Source organism: Protopterus annectens, chromosome 7.part0 (genome assembly GCF_019279795.1).
Source record: "Protopterus annectens isolate FY-2018-M chromosome 7.part0, PAN1.0, whole genome shotgun sequence".
Classification (NCBI taxonomy): Eukaryota; Metazoa; Chordata; order Ceratodontiformes; family Protopteridae; genus Protopterus; species Protopterus annectens.
In genome coordinates this window covers 1,319,366,192-1,319,388,884 of record NC_056739.1, presented here as the reverse complement: position 1 = coordinate 1,319,388,884, position 22,693 = coordinate 1,319,366,192, and positions in this window count along the sequence as shown.

Here is a 22,693-nt window from a genome sequence, read left to right as displayed (position 1 = left end):
AGCTGTTTTTCTCTCTTCCCAGTCCTGAAATTTGATAGCATTCTAACACATTTCCCAATAACATTCCAAATCACTGCTCGAAAAAAAACAGAAAACAATGAAAGAAAATCTATTTAATTTGCCTCCATGCATTTTTCAGGTTAGTTTTTCCAAATGATAAGTATGATTTGAGGGGGATAAATTTCCTCTTGTGACTTCAAGCTGGCTTGAATACTAGATTACATATTTTACTAACATTTTTGTTAAAGCTGACTTGAATACTACACTACATATTTTTGCTAACATTTTAAGTGCTGTTTGTGTGATCTTGCATTAACAAATGCCAGACAGACAAACTTGCAAATTCAAAATCAGTCTTGAGGACATTGTTAAGGAGCAGTACATATAAATCATTCAAGTGACTAGTAAGTCACCCAGACATAATGTATATCCAACAGCTCTAAAAGTACCTTAGATAGTTCCTTTAATGCATCTGTATATATATGTTGTGTGACTCTTAATTTATCCCCATTAACTGTAACACTGTCCTTGCTGTTATATTGGGTTGTGCATAACGTCATGTGACTCTTTCATTATCAATACATTGTGTTAAGTCTCACAGTCTCAAATTACATGGTAGAGAGAAGGGCTCAGTGCTTAAAAAGAATCAACCTCACAGTTTTAGGATCTGTGTTTAAGACTGAATTATAGCATATTTTTTTTCTTTTCTTTTTCAGATGTGCCATCTTCTTGCTTAAAAAAAATTTGCTTCATTGGTTATTCTTTAAAACTGTCCATGTGATATTTATATTTGTCCATGTGACCCAGATCATAGGCTGAAAAGGAGTCTATCACAGCAGTAGCTAAGTAAATTGGCGTCCTGGACAGTCCACCAGGAAACCGACCTCCTCCTGAAACCATAGATGATGAGGAAAAAAGTAACACTATCAAACTTAAAGAGGATTGACGGCTGTGGCTGCTTAAATGAATACATGAAGGAGTGCTGATACTGAATGAGTATTTACAACTTATTTCTTAGCATTGCATTTCTACCTGATTATCTTTGGCAATTGCAGTCCATAACAGCCGTCCCCTTATCTCCACCCTAACAATGTTTCTGCTCTGTATGACTTAATTTAATTTTCCTGTAATTGAATGATTACATGAAATTAAATGAATGTACTGTGACCCCATCTAGTAAGTTTTTTATCTTTTTTACAAGGTTATCTCCATGAAGCTTGATTGAGAATATTGTTTTATAATGTCTGCCTGTCCTCCTTGCAGTAATAATCTTACTGGTTCTTTTTGCCTCCACCTTTCTCTTTTCGTTGGCTACATACTGATCCTGCTATACATTTGATCTCTGGAGTAATATATACGTTAGTACTAGGCTAACTACCCCTGTTGGCCATTTTAAGCCTAGTAAATTACCCCATGTGAGAATTGAACCCTGCACCTTGTGTTTGTAAGGTGAACACCTCAACCATTATGCCAACCCCATTTACTTTCCATGCTTAGTTAATTCTAGCCTTGGTTGATTTTCCTATAGCTTTCTGCTTGTTTCATCAGATACTTTGACAGATTTAGCAAAATATTCCACTGGCTTCCTGACATACGCAATCCAGTCTTTGAAGGTATATGTTAAATGAAGGCTTAGGATATGCAGAGTAGTTTTCCGTCTCTGTTTTACAAACTAAGAGACTAGTGTGGTCAAGTGTGAAGACCTCTCATGAACTTAACATGCTGTCACTATTTAATAAGGTGCATCTTATGAATTTATTAAACAAAAGTCCCTTCACAGTACTTCTAAGGATGCCTACACATTTTCCATTACTTAGCTTAAATATATGTACTGTTTTAATTTACACATTTTTATTTATTTTGATTTTTAGTTACACTCCATTAAAGGTTCCATTAGGAAAAGTATATGGGGCTACCAAAGCCTCTGGACCATACAGATTCTAAAGAATGGGAAGCAAATACACAGAAATTAATGCGGATTAATGTGCTTTAAACATTACGTTAAGGGCATAGGCACAGAAATCTGAATCAGTAACAGTTTTCAGGGTCAAAAAAGCATGAAAGCACTGTTATGCATGGAAAGATGTTTGACAGTGTGAAACCGCCTATGCTGTGACCATCTGTACACCAACAATGAAGCAAATTCATACTGAAGTTACTTCAGCTTTTCATAATGAAGTCTCTTTCAAAGATGTATTTTCTTCTTAAATGCACTTCTCCCATCATTAGCTGCTTCACTACAATGGATTCATTATTGGCTCTCATTCCAATATTGTAATCATGCCTCACCTTTGTCCAAAAGCTATCCACAGGAAGTAGAATCCTTATTAGGAAATGCCAGCATGATTTATGTTTGTTAATTTTAATGGTTTGATGTATTTCTTTATAGATGGAGAACACTGGGTGCTGCACAGTATGAATTCATTAACATACAAATAAATATGCATACAGAGATATAAAAAGAAATTTGCACTCTATACATCACAGTTTTGATCAAGGAGAGGAACAAGAACTCATTAAACTTGATTTAAACTAAATAAATAAATGGGAATTTCAAATATAAAATAAAAAAAAACAGGTGGATAAAGTACAGGTTACATGCCATACAACAAGATGTATTATCTCAGTGTATGGAAGCTAAGCTTGAAAACAATAAAATAATACTGCACACATAAATATTTTTGCGTGATTATTACAGTGTTAATTATTTGCTCAGCTTACTTTACTATATTGTTACTTTTGACTGTTGCGCTTTTGCAGGATTTACGTATATCACAGGCATCACTCTTGACAATGAGATGACACAAGTTTGTTACTTAACCATTGTAGCACACTGCATAGTGATGTTATGACTGTACTGTTTAATGATGTCCTGCTTTGTTTTTAACTACTGTCCTCACTTATGGGGTAATAAAATCTATATTATTGGTAACTTGCTCATTTATGAAGCATAGACTATATAATTAGATAAGACAGTGCATGAAGTATAACTGCAAGTTGGGTGCCATAGTCGAGTCCCCAAACGATGTGGACATCCTGCAAAAGGGCCTCACTGAGACCGATGTCTGTTGCCAGAGCCATGGCCTCAAGCTCAAGGCCAAAAAGTGCATTGTCATCCCCTTTGGTAAAAAACATGTACCCATGGACTACCACATAGGCAGTAGCCCACTTAACGCCAAAGGTGTGATAAGAGACCTTGGGACTCTAGTGGACAGTAGTAGCCTTTCCTTTGATAATATCATCACAGTAGTCAGGAAATCCTTCTACGTGGCACACCTCATCATGAAAGGCTTCTCATCCAGGAAAAAATAAGTCATTGTCCCCCTCTACTCGGCTCTCATCAGACCCATTATAGAGTACAACGCCCCATTTGGAATGTACCTTACAAGGCATTTGCAACAGCTGGAAAGGCCACAAAAATACCTCACAAAGATTATTATGGGACTCAAACAGTTACCCTATGCTGACCGCCTCAAAAACTCCGGCTTTACTCCGTAGCATATCACCTTCTCCGAGGTGATGTCTGCCTAACATTCAAGGCTATGTCAAACCCTGAGCTGCTGGACATGCCACACCTAAAGAAATCCAAATCCCTCAGAACCACATACTCTAGAGACCTAAACCTCATCACCACAATTAACAGAATATGCTGGAGGGACAGATTCCTTTCACAGTGACTTCCCATACTCTGGAACAAGCTACACATCTATGTCAAGCAGAGTTCTTCACTAGCACTCTTCAAGAAAAATCTTGATGAGTGGATGGGTAATAGGAAATTCACCCTGGGAATCACTTCAGTGGTCCTGCTAGACAGGGGTACAGGCATATAGCATCCATGGGTGGTGAAAGCCAGTGAACCTTGTTGGCTAGGCTTACATAGGCCCTAGGGCTGATAGTCTAGTACCTACCTATGAACCTATAACTACTATTTTCACACTGTGTGATTAAATAATGTTAGTAATAGTAGTTGGAAGTTTTAATTGCATGCTGTCAGTTTCAACATTTTCTTCAGACAATGTTGCAGACACTTTTAGTAAGACATGGTCCTGCAAATAAATAGAACCTGCAGCTGGTGAGTTATAAAAAAATGGAAAACAAAAGCCACGCATTTTGGAGATTCCATTCTACAAAACATGACTTGCCACATTAGCTATGTACCAATCTTTTGAACAATAAAATAAGTAGTAATGTAATGTATAGTATGCATTTTTACTAAGTAACACAGACTGGAGTTATTTTATATCCAACTAGATTGGTATTATGATGTGTAAAAATTAGAATGTTTAATTCTTGTAATCCTACAGTAATGTAATAAATTTCAGAATGTCTTGAAATGGTTGCATCTGTAACCAGTCTTACATTCATTGATATTTTTTTTAATGCAGACTATATCCCATTGTATGTAGTGCACATGCTTAATATTAAAACTGCTTGTGTTACTAAAATGGTTGTAGTGCATGGAGCACACTAACTGCACTCCAATATTCAGAAAAAGACATACCAGTTAAGCACCAGAGTGGCATGTGACCTTAACAATTGTTAAGCACCCCCTACTTATGTTGTTATGGTTGGGTGTACCGCTTGGCAGTAAAATCTGCCTGAACTGACTAGTAAATGACAGAGGAAGAGCAAAAGATTTGTTTCTGCCTGCTGTCTGTACCCTTAACATGTCCATAGCTACCTGTACAAAAAAAAAAAAGTTAGAAAGTTGCTAGAATTACAGGATGTGTTTGCCTGCATAATCTCAAGGATACAAACAACAAAACTCAAATGTATGTCACTATTTAGTGACTTCAGTCCTTGTTGGTTTGTCTGAAAACAACAGCTTTTATGAGAAGCAGACCAAATTATGAAGCAATAATTTAGATCTTCTGGGAAATCTAGACAGTAGGGAGGAATTACAGGTAAGTTTAAATGTTTTGGACAGCATTACACTGCCATTTTGACAGTGGCTGCTAAGCTTTTATGGCTTTGCAAGCCAAAAAACACACTTAGTGATTTTTTACCTGAAACTAATAGAACAGGGCACAGACAAAGATCCTTGCACTTGCACTACAAAGAATTATGATCATCTCAGCGATCACAACCCTGTATTACGTGTTCTCAACATGGATGCCAAGATTCATGAATTTCTTGGCATGCATGTATTGAACACATAATAAGCGGGTTATGATCAACGAGCCAATCATAATCCTCAGTATTACATGCTTCATTCATATTACACCTCAGTATAAACCACAGTGTAGTTATACATAATGGCTTGCACTTAATAAGGTGCATAGAATGTATTGTAACCATTATAATTTTTATAAGCCTTATTGATAGCAACTTGAAACATAACCCTGCTGTACCACTGTATAAGGCAGCCTATCACTGCAGTTTCTGCATCTGCACAAACATTACTACTTTACTTTCCTTGGGGCCATACCATCTTTTTTTGCATCAAGACCTATAGTTTCTAAATAATTATTTCTGGGCAAGAATCACAAAAATATGTTGTTTTCAGGGAAGAGAATAACATCTAAAGTGGCGATTAGACATTCTGATTTTGTACCATTAAATGTGAAAGGCAAAAGAAATTACAAATGTGAATGTAGCTTCATTTGTGATCCCATACTTGTCAACCTTTACCAGCTAACTAGTCCTATACTAGTCCTCCTTTACCAACTAATAGAAGGCATCACTACTCTTTTATTGCTCTTGCTGCTTTTAGATCTAGTATGAACAGTATTTCACTGCAAGGTGACTTTTCTATCTCCAGTTAAAATGCAGCAAAGCTGAATAGTGGCCACCATATCTCTAAACTGTGCCAAATTTTGAAGAATATCCATGCATGTGCCTCTTATTTCCTACTCTCTTCCAATAATGCCAGAAATTAGAGTTCCATACTACTTAGTATTCTGAAAATGCATATTGATTCAAGATTTGCTGTTCTTCTAACCTTTGAAAGTCTTCTTCTTCTTCTTCTTTCGGCTTTTCCCGGTCAGGGGTCACCACAGCGGATCACTTGTACGCTCATGATTGGCAGTGGAATTTTACAGTGTCGAGTTGCCAGCCCGGCACCCATCCCTTCCACAGAAGGCGCACACACTCACACCTTATAACCTTTGAAAGTAAATTTAAATAATGTTTAAAAAATGTCCCTGATTTGGGGACTTTCTCACTACATTATTTTTGGCTTTGTTCACAATTCCTAAGTAAAGAAGTTGAGATCTATGCTAACCTCTTTAATGTGCAATGAGGTGGTGCTGGGGATTTGGTATTGCTTCACAATCTTACCAGATCCACTAAGTATTATCAAAATATCCTACAGCCAATGGTATTAATCAGTATTAACCATTTATTCCACTGGCACCATGGCAGCAAACCTTCCAGGAATCAAATTCAGTTTGCAGAGGTATTTTCATGGCATGTGAAATAGGTTTCTCCATCAGTCTTCAGAGAAATTAAATGCATTTTTATTTATTTTATTTTACATTTGTTAACTGGGATGGTCCGACTGGAAGAGGTCCATTTACAGCAGAGGCCCAGGGAGAAAAGCTCCACTTAATTAATACAAAAGACAATGATAATAATACATAATGCAAAGTAAAGACTTTGTTATTGAGCAGTATTTTCTGCATAATGGAACAGTACGCAAAGAAAGGTCATATCAGCAATATATACAAGTGAACATTAAGTTAGTCATCAAACTATACAGACAGAGATCACAGCAACATTTCAAATGTCAAGGGATAACATTTGTCACTTCAATTTTTTACCGAGGGTCTGATAATTGGGGATACGAGAGAAAGATGGTGGTAGCATACACTAGGATTAAGTGACACATGGGCATAGCCAAGAGCTAATACGATGAGCCTTAAGGGAGTTTTTGAATTGTTTGGTCTTAGGTGCAGAAGTCACTGAGGGAGGGAGATTATTCCAACTTTTTGCTATACTGTGAGAAAAAAGAGCTTTACCTGCTGTTTTGTTGGCTGTGGAGATAGAGAGGAGTGATTTGTTGGCCGAGTGGAGTGGTCGATTTGGAATGTAGTTAGTCAGCAGTTCCCAAGAGCTGGAGTTTTTTCAGGATATTTTAGGTTGTTATAAGCTACAGCTAGTTGGTGGTAGGTTATTAACTGTGGGAGCTCAAGCCAATGAAGTTGCCTAAGAGGTATACAATGGTGTGTTCTAAAGAGGGAATCTGTTGCAAACTTGGCGATTTTGTTATAACATGACTCAAGTTTCTCCAGGTCAGATTTTCTAACATAGGTGAGAATAGGTGCTGCATACATGAGCTAGGGTGACCTGAGCTTGATCTGATAGAAAGTCTTTTTGTCCGTATAGGGACCCCATTTTTTGTGTACCTTTTTAATAGTTTGAGAGATATGGATGTCAAGGTGTAGGTTGTTATCTATTTCGATGCCAAGCAGCTTGGTGTGGAGAGAGGGTGAAATGACAGTTTCATTATTGGAGGAGATAGAGAAGGAGAGTGGAGTGGTTTTTGACTTGTTTGGGGTAAATAGAAGTAGTTTCATTTTGTTGGGATTTAAGATAAGTTGAATATCTGTGATCCACCTTTCTACTGAGGTAAAAGATTCCTGGGCGAGATGCTGTAGGGTGATGGGATTTGGGGTGGAGCAGATCAGGTTGGAATTGTCTGCATACTGTATGAGTGAAGCCTGTAGGGTAGAGGTATGTAGATTATTGGTAAAAATAGAAAAGAGGAGAGGACCCAGTATGGAACCTTGAGGTACACCAATGTTGGGAGTAAAGATGATATAACTCCTTGCCACTGGACGGCTTGTTTTTGGTCTGATAGATAGTTCTTAAACCATACAATAGTGTTAGGGGCAAAGGATAGAGAGGTAAGAGTGTCTATTAGAATGGAGTGGGAGACCATGTCAAATGCTTTGGAGAGGTCGAGGAATATAGCAGATACAAAACTGTTGTTATTCCTATATTGGTTAACCAGGTATGTGAAAGAGAGAAGGGCTGAGGTTGTGCTGTGGTGTGGGTGGAAACCATGTTATGTAGAGGTGAAGAGATTGTTAGAGTCTAGGAAATGCATGACCTGAGAGTGTATGCATTTCTCAAGTATCTTTGATAAAGGAGACAGAATGGCTACGGGGCGATAGTTAGAGAAATCATAGGACTTCCCACCCTTATGAAGGGGAATAATGTAAGAGATTTTCCATAGTTGAGGGATGTGGGATTCCTGTATGGAGTGGTTGATTAAGATTGAGACTGGGTAGGATAGAGAGTCGGCAGCCATTTTTAGGAAATGAGCAGATATACCATCTGCTGCAAGAGTAGTGGGTTTAAGTTTTAAGAGGTATTTTTTATTGTTGAGGCTGGGACAGGAGAGAATGTAAAAGGAGGTGAGTTGTTAGGAGTTGGTATGGATGCGTAGCTATTTTTGGAAAGTTGAGTTGATAGTGATTTAATGGATTCAGTAAAGTGGTGATTAAATTGGGAAGTTATATCGCTATCTGTTTTTGTAGAGGTGGAAGTGAGAGGTGGTGTTGAGGTTTTTCCAAGTTTTAGTAAGGAGTTTATTGCATGCCAGAACTTTTGGGGGTTATTGGAGTGCTTATTTTGTACATCTAGAAAGTAGTTCTGTTAGTCAAGCTTTGTTTGTTTTTTGACCCAATTCCTAAGGTGTTGATAGTTTTGTTTGGATAAACTAGTGTTATCTTTCTTCCATGTTTTCCATGCATTGTTTCTGGTTTTTAATAGGGCTCTAGTAGATTCGGAGCATAGTGTTGCTTAGCTTTAATTTTTCTTACTGGGGCAACTGAATCAAGAGTGTTAATAAGAGTACAATTAAAATAGTGTACTGCTTGGTCTAGGTGAAGGCTGCGTAGTGATTCTCAGTTGCATTTTTTTTAATATAGTGTTGAGTTCTAGAGGGTTAACATTGTAATTGTTTCTGACTTGTCTATAGACTGCAGGTTTGGGTAAGTTAGTACATTTACGCAGGAGGAAAGTAGGGAGATGGTCACTAAGTCCATCAGATAGGTTACCTAATTGGTAATTTTGTTTAGTGTAATTTACTAATGTCCAGTCTAGTATAAATTACCTGTGGGATTTTTGTGTCTAATCTAGTTGGTTCTTGAATGAGTTGAGAATATCCATACAGGCTGATGTGGTTAGTGGGGTTTTTAGAATTACAGTCAGTGTTAGGGTCACCTAATAAAATAGTTTCCTATGGGAGATTTTCTTTTGACCACTGTAGAATCTCCTCAATTATTGGAGCATTATTACCTGGAGGGATGTATGCACAGAGGATATTGATGCTCTTTTTCTTATTTAACAATAGGACAGAGCCTATGATCTCAGCAGTATTAAATTTTGGTAGAGGAGTTAGTAAAGGTTGAAGAGAAATTGTATCTTTATAGACAATTGCAATGACCCCACCCTTCTTTCCTGTTCTATCTAGCTGTAGGATATTATACCCTGGAGGGAAAATGTCTTCATTCTGTGTGCCAGGTTTTAGCCAGGTCTCTGTTATGGTAAGGAAGTTGGGGGAGTAGTGAGTTATGAATGCGGGTAAGTGAGGAAGTTTGTTTGATTTACTGCAAGAGTTAAGGTTGATGATGAGTAGATCTGCAGTGTGTTTGTTTGGGAGTTTAATGTTGTTTGGCCCTGGGTTGGGGTGAATATCCCATGAGGTAAGGATGTATTTCTTTAATGAAAGTTGAAGCTTGATAGTTTGTAGAATATCTATGTTGAGTTTACTTGTTGTTTTCCTAGTGTAGGATACTGAAACATACTTGTTATGTAAAAATAGTATTGTGTTGTCACTAAATAAAGAGGGGGCTATAGGAAAGCTTATGTGTGTAATAACAGGTGTGAAGGTATGTGTTGTATGGTAAGTGCTGTGTGATACTGGTGTGTGTGTGTGAAAGGATGTAATATAGGTTAGAGTTGTGAGGGTTAGTAGGAGAGATGAAAGTGAGACCTGCATAGTTTGGGTTTTATGGTATTTGGATGTAAGTGGTAAAATAGGTGTGGTTAGGGTGGTTTCAGGTGAGTGGCTGTAGGGAGTGGTCAGGTGATTGGGGGTTAGAATAAATGTAGAAGTAGTGGGGCGGGTTGGAATTGGGGGCAGGATAGGGGAGTGTAGTGAGCCAAGTGTAGTGAGGTGAACGGAGTGGTGCCCAGTTTACGGAGGTAAGAGTTTAAGAAACAATCAGGCAAAAAAACAATCAGGCAAGAGTTTAAGAAATCGAAATCAAGGGACAACAATGACATAAACTTTTTTTTTCAGTTTATTCATGGCCTACTGGCTTTCAAACTACAAACGTTTTCCCTAAAATATAAGGTAAATATTATGCTATAAAACAAATACTGAAATCCTCTCTTGAATACAACTGTGTTAAAATATGGTCCCTATACAGCTGAGCAAAAATAAGCAGAGATGTGTGTGTGTGTGTGTTTGTGGGGGGGGGGGGGCAAACACTGAGCTAAATTCTGAAAGATTTGTACAAACTTTAAGCATGGGCTGTGACTTAATGGAGGCATATGTGGATTACTGCAACTCAGGAGTTAAGTATTAGTTGTGAGTCAGATAGCCGGTTTTCTATTGCTGTAAAAGATTCTTGGGTGACTTGTAGTAGCTGGAATGAGGGGACAGAGCAGATTAGGGCAGAATCATCAGCATATGATGTCATGATGCCAGCTTAATATCAGAGCTTTGGCCGGCTAAAATCTACCTGAAATCAGCTGGACGTATAAGTGAATTTAAGTGCACTTTTATCTGCTATTTTGCACATAGTACTGTATTTAATTTATTTATTTGTGTTTTTCACTGAATATTAACTCAACTGAAGTTGTGGCTGTCTCTCTACAGAGTACTTTTTGAATTTCTGTGTAGCCATTGATAGCAGTGGGGGTAGTTTCAGCTCATTACTGACATCCTGTATTGCCCTATATATGTGGTACATTTTGAGTTATCTCTGCTTAATATCAGGGCTTTGGCCAGCTAACATCTACCTGAAATCAGCTGGACATATAAGTGAATTTAAGTACACTTTTATCTGCTCTTTTGCATATAGTACTGTATTTCATTTATTTATTTGTGTTTTTCACTGAATATTAACTCAACTGAAGTTGTGGCTGTCTCTCTACAGTTAGTTCTCCACTCACCCTCCCTGTTCTTGTTTTGGTATTAATGTTGGTGGCTTTGAAATTGCCCGCCCCTCTTGTAGATTTGTATTTGGATACTCCTTCTGGGCCCATCTCATTTGTTCACTCAACTGAGTGCAGTGAGACCATATTCTGACTTCAGGCACTCCTACTGTGTACATAGAGAGCATTTGGGAAGGACTACCCTTGTAGCCTCTTAATCCTGCTCTGTTCCTTCCCTCAAAAAAAAAAAAAAAAAAAAAAAAATATATATATATATATATATATATATATATATATATATATATATATATATATCTTATTTGTCTGCTCTTACTGTAACTGTCTTAGTTGCTCTTCTGCGTGCTATCTGTTCAGTCGCCTTTACTCTGCACTTATTACTGCTTCTTAGTAGCCTTCTAATTTACTGCCTTCAGCACTTGTTTCTTAGTCATTTGTTAATTTAATTGCATTTATTTTAACCGTATTTGCCGTAGTGTTGCTACACGCTCGGGTATGCTGGCCTGCACTACAATTTGAATTGTATTTACTGCTGTTTTAGCTGCTTTTCTGTAACAAAAAAAAAAAAATTCTAAGCGTGTTTCCTGCTTTTCCTGTAATTAGTCAAGTCCAGATACAGACTTGCTGTATCCAGGATTGTTGGTAAGCTTCTGAGCCCTCCAAGCCTTTCTGTGTTGGAGGGAAGCCTTCTAGCTTATCAGTGGGAGTGGTAAGCACTAGGTAGCCTATCTACCATGGGAAGAGTGGGTTTTAGCCCTGAAATTGGAGTTCATTGGCCATTTGGGCAGTTTTTCCATCTCTTTCTACTTTCTGGTTAAAAGCCCGTTTTGCATTTGGTCCCCGCTTTTCCTATAACTAGTGTAATCCAGGTACAGACTTGCTGTAGCCAGGACTGCTGGTAAGCTTCTGAGCCCCCCAAGCCCTTCTGTGTTGGAGAGGAGTCTTATAGCTTATCAGTGGGAGTGGTAAGCACTAGGTAACCTATCTACCACAGGAGGAGTGGTTTCTGACCCAGAAATTATAGTTTATTGGCCATTTGGGATGCTTTTCCATCTCTTTCAACCTTCTGATTTAAAAGCCTGTGTTTGCACTTGTTTCCTGCCTTTCCCATTACTAGTCTAGTCCAGGTACAGATTTGCTGTATCCAGGACTCTTTGTAAGCTTCTGAGCTCCCCAAGCCTTTCCGTGTTGGAGGGAAGCTTTCTAGCTTATCAGTGGGAGTGGTAAGCATCAGGTAGCCTATCTATCACAAGAGGAGTGGTCCCTGGCCCAGAAATTGTAGCTATTGGCTGTTTGAGCAGTTTTTTCCATCTCTTTCAACTTTCTGGTTTGAAAGCTGCACTTGTGCCTGTTTCCCACCTTTCCTATAACTAGCCTAGTCCAGTTACAGAGTTGCTGTATCCAGGATTGTTGGTAAGCTTCTGAGCCCCCAAGCCTTTCTGTGTTGGAGGAAAACCTTCTAGCTTATCAGTGGGAGCCTATCCTCCACGGGAAGAGTGAGCTTTGGCCCAGAAATTGTAGTTTATTTGGCTGTTTGGGCAGTTTTCCATCTCTTTTAACTTGCTTGCTTAAAAGCCTACATTTGTACTTGTTCCCCGCTTTCCTGTAACTAGTCTAGTCCAGGTACAGATTTGCTGTATTCCAGGACTCTTTGTAAGCATCTGAGCCCCCGAGGCTTTCTGTGTTGGAGGGAAGCCTTCTAGCTTATCAGTGGGAGTGGTAAGCATTAGGTAGCCTATTTATCACAAGAGGAATGGTTCCTGGCCCAGAAAGTGTAGCTATTGGCCATTTAGGCAGTTTATTTCCATCTCTTTCAACGTTCTGGTTTGAAAACCACACTTGCGCTTGTTTCCCACCTTTCCTGTAACTAGCCTAGTCCAGATACAGAGTTGCTGTATCCAGGACTGTTGGTAAGCTTCTGAGCCACGCAAGCCTTTCTGTTTTGCAGGAAAGCCTTATAGCTTATCAGTGGGAGTGGTAAGCACTAGGCAGCCTGTCTACCACGAGAGGAGAGGTTCTTGGTCCAGAAACTGTAGTTTAATCACCATTTGGACAGTTTGTCCATCTCTTTCAACTTTCTGGTTTAAAAGACCACATCTGCACTTGTTTCCCATCTTTCCTGTAACTAACCTACTGGCTAGCACTAGAAAGCCTCAAACTGATACAAGCCTTCTAGCTTAGGAGAAAGACTTTGGAGTGATTAAGTATCACTTTTCTGTACTTTCTTTCTGTACTTAATTGTTTTCTGCCTAAATGCAGATTTTCCAGTGTTTATTGTAATTTAAAAGCTTGTTTTTTTCACATATTGTACTTATTTGACTGCCTGCACTTTTAAAAAGTTGTTTTTTGTTTAAATAATTTAGTTGTTTAAAGCTGTTTTAAGTGTATTATTTACTGTTTTTGCCTTAGCTTTAAAAAAAAAACAAAAACAAAAAAAAAACTTGTTTCCCGCCTTTCAAAGCTAGTATAGTCCAGTTTTCAGGCTAGTGCTGAATTCTGGGCTGTGATACTAGTTTCTGAGTTGCCCATACCTTACTTGGAAGAAGTTTCTCTGTTCACCTGTGAGAGAGGGGAGCTTTGAGTAACCTATCTGTCCCTAGAGGAGTTGTTCCAGACTGGAAGTTAGTAGTTTATTGGCCATTTTAGGCTAATTTCTATCTCTTTCATTTCCCTACAATAAAAACCACATTTGCACGGTTTTGCACACCGGGCAGTGTCAGTTAGCTATGGTTAAATTATTCCCGGCTCCACTAAGTCTCCTCTTCAGTTTTTCCCTTGAAACTAGTCTAACTCTCAACCTAAGCACTCAAAAAGCATCTTACAGCCCAGCATTTGCTCAGACCTAATAGCAAGCACTAATATATTGACACTGATTGCCCAGCAGGGCAAGGCTCTTTATTCACCCCTCCCCAACCAAGTGACTAAGCAGCTCAACCTACTATTCAGGCATGACCAAAGAGCAACTTCAGGTGCACTCTCCAGTCCAGCTGGTGAATCTGGGTATCCTGAGGCAATGTTACAACTGCCTCATGTACACAGACAACCCTCTCCTCCTACCACAAAACACTAACATATGCAAGAGATGCAATTATACAGCCAAACTGGAAGCTAAGCTGTGTCCACCCAAGACTGGAACAGACAGTCAAGAGGAGAAGGCTAACACTTGCACCACAACTCCAGCCGCACACAGACCTACTAAAACAGCACTGGCAAAAAATACACATAAATACACAAAATCATACTCTGAGGCTCTAAATAAAAACCTGCAAAAGCATCAGAGATCTCCAAAGCAGACACCCAAACAACCTACACTTTCCGTCACAAACCAGACAACACATAAAACACAAAATCAGTGTGCCGCACAATCACAGCTCTTAAGGCAAAATAACATACCTAACACACTAGTAATAGGTGACTCTATAGTCAGGCACACTGACATCCCACTCACTAGGCTGGACAAGCAGAAGGTTACTGTTAGCTGCCTGTCGGAAGCCAAAATCCGCCACATAATACAAGCACTCAGGTCACTCCAGAACAAGTACAACTATGACTCTGTCATTGTTCATGTTGGTGTGAATGACCTGAGATGTACCTCCCTGGACTACATGAAAAGAGACATGGAAGAGCTCTCTGATCATGTAGCCCAGGCTGATATGACACTGACCCTGAGTAGCATCCTGCCCTCACCAAGAATGATATCTCAGTATAAAGAAAAAAATGATCAATTTCAACAATTGGCTAAGCTTCTGGTGTCATTCAAAGGGGATCCAGTGTCTGTCAGCCTGGGACGTCATGCTCGACAAGCCGTGTTGCTGCACAAGAGATGGCTTGCACTTGTCACCCCTAGGCTTTTGAATACTGGTCAAGCCTCTTGCTGCCCCCATAGTGCCTTTTTTAGGCAAGGCTCTAAAGTCAAACCCACTTCCCTAAACAGCACAATTAACAAAAAACTGAGGGTTATGTTACTCAACACCAGGAGTTTAAATCTCAAAATGCACATGCTCGAAGCACTCCTCAGTATGGAGAACATCGACATCTGTGCAGTAACTGAAACCTGGTTCAAGGCTCCAGAAAGCACCCCAGCACTACTGGGCTACAACTTATACCACACGTTTCGGCCACAGAACATGAACCGAAACACCAAAGGAGGAGGTGTATCCATATTCATCAACGATACCTACACCTCCAGGTTAGTGGCGCAGCATGATACCTCTGAGACCATCCATGTGCAACTAACATCAGGCAAATCTGCAGTGCAAATTGTGGCCTGCTACAGATCACCCTCCATGACCCAGGACCACCACTCCACCTTTCTGGAGACACTAGAAAACATGAAGGTCCTACCAAATACCCAGATATTGGGCGATTTCAATTACCCTATCATTTACTGGGAAAACTACTTGAGTACAAATTCCCAGGCCCAGCACTTCCTGGAATTCATCAACTCAAATGCCTTGGATCAGCTGGTAAACTCCCCTACCAGAGGTGAAAACATATTGGACCCGGTCATCACCAACATGGGTGACAGGTGTTCCACACAGGAGGTCAACCTGTCACTGGTTAGATCAGACCATAAACTAATCACTCTGGATGTCCACACCTCACCACCACCCCCAACTAAGGAAACCACAGTAAAAAACTTTTCTAAAGCAAACTTCACCTTACTTAAGACAGAGGTGGTAAGTTTCACAGCCCCCACGCTAAAGGATAATGCTGCCCAAGATGCAGAAACTTTTACACATGCACTCTATGAGCACCTACAAGGATGCATGGATCATGCCACCCCTAGAAAAAAAAAAAACTCACTCCTCTAAGAGAAGGAAACCAGTTTGGTGGACCCCTGCAATAAACAGGCTATACAATAGATTGAGGAAACTAGTTCAGAGAAAAAGTAAATCCCAAGAAGGAAAGACATCCCTGATCAGTATCAGTAAGAAACTAAAGTCTCTCATGAAATCATCCAAGGCTAACTTCGAAAGAAAAATAGCCAAGGATTCAAAAGATAACCACAAAGCCTTCTTTAGCTATGTTAAGAATCTAAGTGGCATATCACAGATATGCACTGAACTAGTGCAAAATAGCACAAAATATACTGAACCTACTGATATTGCCAACAACCTGGCAGATAGATTCAGTGCAAACTTTACCCCCTCTCACTTCCAAAAGGGCCCACAACAACACCGGAAAAGTGTGGTGTCCCAAAAATCACAGATGCACAGGTGAAAACAACCCTTTCAAAAGCCAAAAACACAGCATCAATGGGACCAGATGGTGTCCCAGGCTGCATCTTGCATGAACTACAGAACGAACTAACCCCCCACCTAAACACGCTGTTCAACCTCAGCCTTTCCACAGGCTACGTGCCCATAGAATGGCGCACAGCAACGGTTATTCCTCTCCACAAAGGAGGGGCCACAACTAACCCTGGTAACTATCGTCCCATAAGCCTGGCTAGCCTAGTCTGCAAGGCTATGGAGCGCATCATCATGGAACCCATTAACAAAGACATTGGGAACCTCCAAACACTTGACCCAACCCAGTTTGGCTTTGTTAAGGGCAGATCATGCCTACTAAACCTGGTTGACTTCTTCGAGACAGTCACCAAGGCCATAGACAAGTGAAACGTGGTTCACACAGTCTACCTTGACCTCGCCAAGGCTTTTGACACCATTCCCCACTCAGGTATTACAGAAAAACTTACCAGCCTGAACATAATCCCCTACATTACAAGATGGGTTGATAACTGGCTTACAGACAGAACTCACACGGTAAGAACAGCGGGCTCCAGGTCCGACTCTAAAGCAGTCACAAGTGGTGTCCCGCAAGGCTTGGTCCTGGGGCTGCTACTGTTCGGCGTATACTTCTCAGAAGTACAGGCAAACACAGGAGGACTATGGCTAACCAAGTTTGCAGATGACTGCAAACTGGGAGCCATAACTGACTCTCTGGCTGACATGGACATCCTCCAAAACGGCCTTACTGAGATGGACACCTGGTGTCAAAATCATGGCTTCAAGCTAAATGCCAAAAAATGCATGGTCATCCCATTTGGGAAAAACAAAACACCCACAAATTACCACATAGGTGGCAGCCCCCTTAATACAGAAGAGGTAATAAGAGATCTGGGTTCGCATATAGAAATAAAGAGGTTATAGTACCCCTCTACTCATCATTCATTAGACCCATCATAGAGTACAATGCCCCATTTGGGATGTACCTCACAAGACACTTCCAACAGCTGGAAAGACCACAAAAGTACCTCATCAAGAGGATTACTGGTCTCAAACATATGTCCTATGCAGCCCGACTGAAAAAACTCTGGCTGTACTCAGTGGCATATCTCTTACTCAGAGGTGATCTCTGCCTGACTTACAAAGCCATGTCTAACTCAGAATTGATGGACATGCTCCACCTAAAGAAAACCAAGTCACTGCGGGCCACATGCTCTAGTGAGCTAAACCTCACCACAACAATAAATAGAACATGCTGGAGGGATAGATTCCTGTCACAGAGACTCCCCATGGGAGGGATAGATTCCTGTCACAGAGACTCCCTATGCTTTGGAACAGAATTCCAAATTACATCAGGCAGAGCCTTTCACTAACACTCTTCAAGAGAAACCTTGACGAGTGGATGGGTAACAGAAAATACACCCCTGGGATCACTTCATTGGCTCTGCTTGACAGAGGATCAGATAATTAATCAATGGGGTGGCAAAAGACGAAACACTCTGGCTAGGCTTATAAATGCCCTCGGGCAGATACCCTAGTACCTACCTATGAACCTATATTGGACCAGGTTGGCACGGAGGGTAGCTTTATGGAGGTTGTTGGTAAATGTGATGAAGAGAAGGGGTCCAAGGATGGATCCGTGTGGAACACCTAAGTTTACAGGGAGAAGGGGGGATAGGGAGTTTTGCCATTTTATGGCTTGCTGACGGTTTGAGAGATAATATTTGATCCATGCTAGTGTGGAATTGTGTACTTTGACTTTAGAGAGTATGGTTAGCAGTTTGGAATGAGAGACTGTATTGAATGCTTTGGAGAGATCCAAGAAGACAGTAGAGACCAGATTACTTTTGTTCTGCTGTTGATTTATGGTATTGGTGAAGCTGGTAAGTGTGGTGGTGGTACTGTGGTTATGGCAGAATCCATGATGTGTTTCAGCCAGGAGATTAATAGTTAGTAAATAGTTTAGTATTTGGGAATGTATGCATCTTTCTTTTGACAGAGGGAATAGTTTGGCAATTGGACGGTAGTTTGATAGTTCAGTTGAATTGCCAACTTTGTGTATTTGTACTATATGAGAAATATGTTGTTCAGAGATTGATCTGTTTATTAATATGGAGACAGGGTATGAGATGGCTTTGGCAGCAATTTTGAGGTATTCCCCTGGGAGTCTATCATCCGCAAGGGTAGTGGGTTTTAGCTCTGTCAGATATTTATATACTGTGTTGTTTGGAACTGGTTGAAGAGAGAAGCAGTTTTGGTTAACTGCTGAGGTTTGGGGGTCTGGATAAGTTGTGGGAGAGCAGTTAGTAGTCAGGTTTAGAATAGAGTTGGTAAAGTATTCATTAAACTGAATTGCAATGTTGCTAGTGGAGGTGTCAATGTTTGGGGGTGGGGTGCTAGTTTTCCCAGTTTGGAGGATTTAATTGATGGCTGCCCAAACTTTTTGTGGGTTTGTATTGCATTTTGCCTGGATGTAGGAGTAGTGGCTTTTCTTGTTATTTCTTATTTGTTTTTTGAACTTGTTTCCTAGTTTTAGATACTTTTGCCTATTTTGTTTGGTTTGGGTTTGGTTATAAAAATGCATCTGGCCAGTAGAGGATTAAGTTTACCTTTATGATGATTTCAAACCATGGGCTCCATGCACACATTTTTATGGCCAAACATATATCTATGTGTTTTTTTATTCACTTTCCTGATTGTATTAAATTATATTCCTTGTATAAACAAGCACCACTTGTTAGAATGTGTTTTAAATTTGTAGTTTTGAACATTCACCCAGTAAGCAATGAAACATAAATGTATGTGAATAATGACAAAACTACCTGTTTCAGAAAATGTCACCCATAAAAGTCCACTCCAACTTCTGTCATTACAGACCACCAGTATCAGTCAATATGTTCAATCTCTGCAAAAGTAAAAGTCATAAAACTAATTCCACATTAAAGACATCTGTAACTAATGAAGAGGGATTATTCTAGGAAACGTAAATATACACTGGGCCAACATTTGCTCAAAACATCCCGCTTCTAATATAAACTTATTTATTTATTTATTTTCAGCTTGATGACCAGGGAAGTCCACTGGGCCAGAAAGAGACTATTTTCAGAGGGGCCGGGAAGGTTTATGGATTTCTAAGAGGTTTTGGTTTTCTGATTGGAGTGAGCATTAGGTATGTAGGTGGTCAAGCTGGATGAGAGGGAGAGGGGCAGTTGGATAGCTTGAATACATGTTTATGGGCAGTGGTGAGCTTAAGAAAGTTCTGGTAGTTAGGAAGTTCTAGCCACTGTAGAGATTAGAGGGAGTTGCAGTGGTGGGATGAGTTTTTGGTGTTGGTGGCAAATTTGCAGATTTTATTATGACAGGAATCAAGTTTGGATTGTAATCCTAGTTGGAGGTTGGAAAGCAGTGGGGTACCATATATTAAAGAGGGGAGAAGGTAGGAGGAGGCTAAGATCTTTCTGGCGGAAGGAGTTAGGTAGCGGTAATGATGGCAATGGAGACCTAGCTTTTGGTGTTTTTTTTTTAATGGATGTTTGTATATGGACGTCAAACTTCAGATGCTCATTAATGATGATACCAAGGAGTTTGGTGTGTGTCACAGTTTCAATGGGGTGTTATTTTGGCTAATTATTGAAAAGGTGGTATTATCGATTGCTGAGCCTCTGGAAGGAGTAAAGATCATTAGTTTTCTTTTATTTGCATTCAGGGCAAGATGGTTGTTTTGCATCCAAGTTTCAGTTTTAGTGAAAGCAGACTGGGTGTTTAGTAGCAGGTCGGAGGTGGAGTCAGCAGTGCAGATGATAGTAGAGTCATCTGCGTATTGGATCAGGGAGGACTCAGTAATGGTGTGGTGAAAGCTGTTAATGAATATGTTGAAGAGTAAGGGACCAAAGGCAGAGCCTTGGGGAATGCCATTGGGTGTGTGTAGGAAGGAGGAGGTAGATGATTTCCATTTTACAGCTTGCTTCCTTTCAGAGAGGTAGCTAGAGAACCAGGATGTTGTAAAAGGGGATAGGTTGAGATGGGAGAGTTGGGACAGGAGAATGGGGTGGGAGATGCTGTCAAAGGCTTTGGATAGGTCTAGAAAAAGGGAAGATACAAGTTTGCTGGAGCCACGAGCATAATTCATGTATACCTAACTAATTATAACTACTACTAGATTTAATAAATCCCACTCTGATGGCTCCATCCCAGATTGGATACTGGTCACTGACCCAAACAAAATCTCCTCAGCATGCACTATTCCAAATACTCTAAGCAAAGTTAAACCAAGCTCTAATGCAGTAGACAATCTCCCTACAGACTACCTAAGACTACCCAATTAGCATTCTTAAAAACAGATTCATACTTAAATCCTACATTCCAAAAATCTGGAAACTGGCATTTATGCTACCCCTTCATAAAGGTAGTGACCTCACAAATCTCTCCAACTACAGTCCGATTGCCGTTCTCTCTCCTATTTACAAGATTCTTGAAAAATGTGTACAGTCTCAACTTCTTGACTTTCTCACCACAAATCAAATTCCATCTCCTACTCAATATGGATTCAGGCCAGGTAACAACAAGATGACTGCCATCATCTCCTTCATGGACGCAATCAATAACTCTAGGGACTCTGGTAAATTTGTCTCATCCATCTTCATAGATCTTTCCCAAAGCCTTCAATACCATGTCTCACCCCCTTCTTCTGAGCAACTTCTCTCTAACTGGACTGTCCTCCCCATCACTTAATTGGTTTTCAAGCAATTCAACACATAGGCAACAAGCTGTTAAATGGAACTCCTCCTTCTCTCCCTATCTCCTTAACTCCATAGTGGTACCCTAAGATTCCATATTGGGGCCTCTACTTTTCTATATCTTCATCAATAGACCCCACTTGTCTCTTATTCATGGTTCTATTATTTAATATGCTGATGATTCTACAATCATTTGCTCAGCTGATTCCATTCCCAAGCCAAAAAACATTATTAAACTAGCATTGTCTTCCACTGAAAACTGGCTTACCAAAAATCAATTGCTTCTCAAGCCTAATAAAACCAAGCTACTAATTTTACCCCTAAGTGTCACACCCCACTAAACAAAGACCTATTCACTATACTGTCCCACAACAAAATACCAACTGAAATAGTCTACCATAGTAAGCTACTAGGTGTTATACTAGATGAACACCTCAAATTTGATCTTCATGTCGAACACAACATCAAAAAGTCTCATCAAAAATTGGGCTTACTATACAGACACAAATACTTTCTCACCCCCACTACAAAAAAAAAAACCCTAGCCATCACATATCTTCTACCTTCTTTGACCTATGGGGCTTCACTACTCCCAACCTACCTACTAACTTAAAATCCAAATTAGAAACCTGCTACAATAAAATTGCCCGATTCACAACAAATACCTCCTATTCCACCCACCACTGTGCAGCTCTACATTCTCTAAACTGGTTAGAACTATCACAATATCTCTCCTACATTCAACTAACAACAGCACACAAAATTATATGCAAACCTTCACTATGTCCTGCCCTATCCTCTCTTTTCACCCACTACTTCCCCAAAAGGTCACTTAGGTCTGAAAATCAACATCTATTATACATTTATAAACCAAAACTTCCAGCTGGCCAACTCATATACACCTATACTATTGCCAAAAAGTGGAACTCTCTCCCTACAACTCTCTGATCTAGCCTAAACATTGCTACCTTCAAATTCTCTCTACACAACTACCTATCTTCCATTTGGAGCTGTAACTGTTCCACATCCCACTTCTTCAAGACCTGACCTCTTCTAATTCCTTGACTCCCTTTCTGCATCTCCTTCCTCCATTCTATACCTTAGACTCTTTGTCAAAAGGGATCATGATAACTGCCTAGAATCATGTTTTCTTATGAATGATCCTGTCAGTATTGTAAAAATCTTTATATATGTGTAGTTTTGAATTTTAACTGTTATACGTATGGGAATTATGATGCTTACCTATCTGTTTCAGTTAAATTTAAATTGGTTAAATTGTTCAAGTTATATTATATATTATATACATGGAGCATTTCTTCCATGGCTTCCACTGAAAATGGGCTCTTCATCCCAGTGGACTTTCCTGGTAATCAAATGCCAGTAAATAAATAAATAGAGAGTTTGCTACTGGCAAACAACTTTACATTTCAGTGTTTCATGTACAAATTCAGTGCCTGTGGCCATTAAAGAATTTATTGCCTATGTTACATTAAAAATAGTTGGTAAACCGGTAATTTTGCAATAAGGAATGACTGACAAGTTCATATACAAAGGAGGACACATTCAGGAATGCAGCACCCCTATCCCTCCTTAAAT